This window comes from Balaenoptera borealis (genome assembly GCF_965194805.1).
Source record: "Balaenoptera borealis genome assembly, chromosome: 5".
Classification (NCBI taxonomy): Eukaryota; Metazoa; Chordata; class Mammalia; order Artiodactyla; family Balaenopteridae; genus Balaenoptera; species Balaenoptera borealis.
In genome coordinates this window covers 105,062,394-105,067,272 of record NC_138862.1, presented here as the reverse complement: position 1 = coordinate 105,067,272, position 4,879 = coordinate 105,062,394, and positions in this window count along the sequence as shown.

Sequence of the window (4,879 nt, the reverse complement as noted above, 5' to 3'; positions counted from 1 at the left end):
AAACAAAATTGATAAACCATTAGCCAGACTCATCAAGAAACAAAGGGAAAAGGCTCAAATCAATAGAATTAGAAGTGAAAAAGGAGAAGTGACAAATGACACTGCAGAAATACAAAGGATCATGAGAGATTACTACAAGCAACTCTAGACCAATAAAATGGACAACCTGGAAGAAATGGACAAATTCTCAGAAAAGCACAACCTTCTGAGACTGAACCAGGAAGAAACAGAAAATATAAACAGACCAATCACAAGCACTGAAATTGAAACTGTGATTTAAAATCTTCCAACAAACAAAAGCCCAGGACCAGGTGGCTTCACAGGTGAATTCTATCAAACATTTAGAGACGAGCTAACACCTATCCTTCTCAAACTCTTCCAAAATATAGCAGAGGGAGGAACACTCCCAAACTCATTCTACAAGGCCACCATCACCCTGATATCAAAACCAGAAAAAGATGTCACAAAAAAAAGAAAACTACAGGCCAATACAACTGATGAACATAGATGCAAAAATCCTCAACAAAATACTAGCAAACAGAATCCAACAGCACATGAAAAGGATCATACACCATGATCAAGTGAGGTTTATCCCAGGAATGCAAGGATTCTTCAATATATGCAAATCAATCAATGTGTTAAACCATAGTAAAAAATTGAAGGAGAAAAACCAAATAATCATCTCAATAGATGCAGAAAAAGCTTTTGACAGATTTCATCATGGATGTATGATAAAAACCCTCCAGAAAGTAGGCATAGACGGAACTTACCTCAACATAATAAAGGCCATATATGACAAACACACAGCCAATATCATTCCCAATGGTGAAAAACAAAAACCATTTCCACTACAATCAGGAACAAGACAAGGTTGCCCAATCTCTCCACTATTATTCAACATAGTTTTGGAAGTTTTAGCCACAGCAATCAGAGACAAAAAAGAAATAAAAGGAATCCAAATCAGAAAAGAAAAACTAAAACTGTCACTGTTTGTAGATGACATGATACTATACGTAGAGAATCCTAAAGATGCTACCAGAAAACTACTAGAGCTAATCAATGAATTTGGTAAAGTAGCAGGATACAAAATTAATGCACAGAAATCTCTTGCATTCTTATATACTAATGATGAAAAATCTGAAAGAGAAATGAAGGAAACACTTCCATTTACCGTTGCAACAAAAAGAATAAAATACCTAGGAATACACCTACATAAGGAGACATAAAACCTGTATGCAGAAAACTATAAGACACTAATGAAAGGAATTAAAAATGACACAAACAGTTGGAGAGATATACCATGTTCTTGGATTGGAAGAATCAACATTGTGAAAATGACTCTACTACCCAAAGCAATCTACAGATTCAATGCAATCCTTGTCAAACTACCAGTGGCATTTTTAACAGAATTAGAACAAAACATTTCACAATGTGTATGGAAATACAAAAGACTCCGAATAGCCACAGCAATCTTGAGAAAGAAAAACGGAGCTGGAGGAATCAGGCTCCCTGACTTCAGACTATACTACAAAGCTACAGTAATCAAGATAGTATGGTACTTGCACAAAAACAGAAATATAGATCAATGGAACAGGATAGAAAGCCTAGAGATAAACCCAAGCACTTATGGTCACCTTATCTTTGATAAAGGAGGCAAGAATATACAGTGGAGAAAAGACAGCCTCTTCAATAAGTGGTGCTGGGAAAACTGGATAGCTACATGTAAAAGAATGAAATTAGAACACTCCCTAACACCATACACAAAAATAAACTCAAAATGGATTAAAGACCTAAATGTAAGCCCAGACACTGTAAACCTCTTAGAGGAAAACATAGGCAGAACACTCTATGACATAAATCACAGCAAGATCCTTTTTGACCCACCTCCTAGAGAAATGGAAATAAAAACAAAATTAACAAATGGGACCTAATGAAACTTAAAAGCTTTTGCACAGCAAAGGAAACCATAAACAAGATGAAAAGACAACCCTCAGAATGGGAGAAAATATTTGCAAATGAAGCAACTGACGAAGGATTAATCTCCAAAATATACAAGCAGTTCATGCAGCTCAATATCAGAAAAAACAAACAATCCAATCCAAAAATGGGCAGAAGACCTAAATAGACATTTCTCCAAAGAAGATATACAGATTGCCAACAAACACATGAAAGGATGCTCAACATCACTAATCGTTAGAGAAATGCAAATCAAACTACAATGAGGTATCACCTCACACCAGTCAGAATGGCCATCATCAAAAAGTCTACAACCAATAAATGCTGGAGAGAGGTGGAGAAAAGGGAACCCTCTTACACTGTTGGTGAGAATGTAAATGGATACAACCACTGTGGAGAACAGTATGGAGGTTCCTTAAAACTCTAAAAATAGAACTACCGTATGACCCAGCAATCCCACTATGGGGCATATACCCTGAGAAAACCATAATTCAAAAAGAACCATGTACCACAGTGTTCATTGCAGCACTATTTACAATAGCCAGGACATGGAAGCAACCTAAGTGTCCAATGACAGATGAATGGATAAAGAAGATGTGGCACATATATACAATGGAAAATTACTCAGCCATAAAAAGAAACAAAAGTGAGTTATTTGCAGTGAGGTGGATGGACCTAGAGTCTGTTGTACAGAGTGAAGTAAATCAGAAAGAGAAAAACAAATACCGTATGCTAACATATATATATGGAATCTAAAAAAAAAAAAGAAAAAAAATGGTTCTGAAGAACCTAGGGGCTGGACAGGAATAAAGACGCAGACATAGAGAATGGACTTGAGGACACGGGGAGGGGTAAGCTGGGACGAAGTGAAAGAGTAGCACTGACATATATACACTATCAAATGTAAAATAGCTAGCTAGTGGGAAGCAACTGCACAGCACAGGGAGGTCAGCTCAGTGCTTTATGTCCACCTAGAGGGGTGGGATAGGGAGGGTGGGAGGGAGACACAAAAGGGAGGGGATATGGGATATATGTATATGTATAGCTGATTCACTTTGTTATACAGCAGAAGCTAACACACCATTGTAAAGCAATTATACTCTAATAAAGATGTTAAAAATAAACAAATTTTTTAAAAAACACAAAAGGAAAATAATTATTTGAAAATTATTCTCATTATTTAAAAATAAGAAAATAAGGGGCTTCCCTGCTGGCACAGTGGTTGAGAGTGTGCCTGCCAATGCAGGGGACACGGGTTCGAGCCCTGGTCTGGGAAGATCCCACATGCCGCGGAGCAACTGAGCCTGTGAGCCACAGCTACTGAGCCTGCGCATCTGGAGCCTGTGCTCTGCAACAAGAGAGGCCACAACAGTGAGAGGCCCGTGCACTGCAATGAAGCGTGGCCCCCGCTCGCCGCAACTAGAGAAAGTCCTCGCACAGAAACGAAGACCCAACACAGCCAAAAATAAATAAATAAACAAATAGAAAAAAATTTTTTTAATTAAAAAAAAAAAAGAAGAAGAAAATAAGACCAAAGTAATAAAAAGAAGAAAGAGAAAAAGAAGGAGAATGCAAAGAAGGTTGTGCCCAGGGAGAGGGAGAGGGAGTGAAAAGGAAGAATAAAACTTCTTTGAATCAGTAGGTAAATACAAAATTGTTAATTTCTTGCGATATAATTGTCTATATAGAAAAGTTGACTCTTAAGACAAACCCTTTAAATGTTGCTGAATCCAAGGTTAACACACCAAAATCAATAGCAGTCTGTAGCAGGCTTATTAATGGCCCCCAGTTATATCAGGTCCTAATCCTTGGAATCTAATAAATGTTGCCTTATTTGAAAAAAGGATCTTTGCAGATGCGATTAAGTTAAGCATCTTGTGAAGAGGAGATGATCCTGAATTATCCAGGTGGATATATTTTTGTGTGTGTTTATTTTTTATTTATTTTTTCTCATTAGTCATCCATTTTGTACACATCAGTGTATATATGTCAATCCCAATCGCCCAATTCATCACACCACAACCCCCACTGCCCGCCACTTCCCCCCTTGGTGTCCATACGTTTTTTCTCTACTTTTGTGTCTCAATTTCTGCTCTCCAAACCAGTTCATCTGTATCATTTTCTACGTTCCACATATATGTGTTAACATACGATATTTGTTTTGCTCTTTCTGACATACTTCACTCTGTATGACAGTCTCAAGGTCCATCCACATCTCTACAAATGACCCAATTTCATTCCTTTTTATGGCTGAGTAATATTCCATTATATATATGTACCACTTCTTCTTTATCCATTCATCTGTCGATGGGCATATAGGTTGCTTCCATGAGCTGGCTATTGTAAATAGTGCTGCAATGAACATTGGGGTGCATGTGTCTTTTTGAATTTTGGTTTTCTCTGGGTATATGCCCAGTAGTGGGATTGCTGGGTCATATGGTAATTCTATTTTTAGTTCTTTAAGGAATCTCCATACTGTTCTCCATAGTGGCTGTATCAATTTACATTCCCACCAACAGTGCAGGAGGGTCCCCTTTTCTCCACACCCTCTCCAGCATTTGTTGTTTGTAGATTTTCTGATGATGCCCATTCTAACTGGTGTGAGGTGACACCTCATTGTAGTTTTGATTTTCATTTCTCTAATAATTAGTGATGTTGAGCAGCTTTTCATGTGCTTCTTGGCCATCTGTATGTCTTCTTTGGAGGAATGTCTATGTAGGTCTTCTGCCCATCTTTGGACTGGGTTGTTTGATTTTTAATATTGAGCTGCATGAGCTGTTTATATGTTTTGGAGATTGATCCTTTGTCCGATGATTCATTTGCAAATCTTTTCTCCCATTCTGAGTGCTGTCTTTTCATCTTGTTTATGGTTTCCTTTGCTGTGCAAAAACTTTTAAGTTTCATTAGGTCCCATTTGTTTATT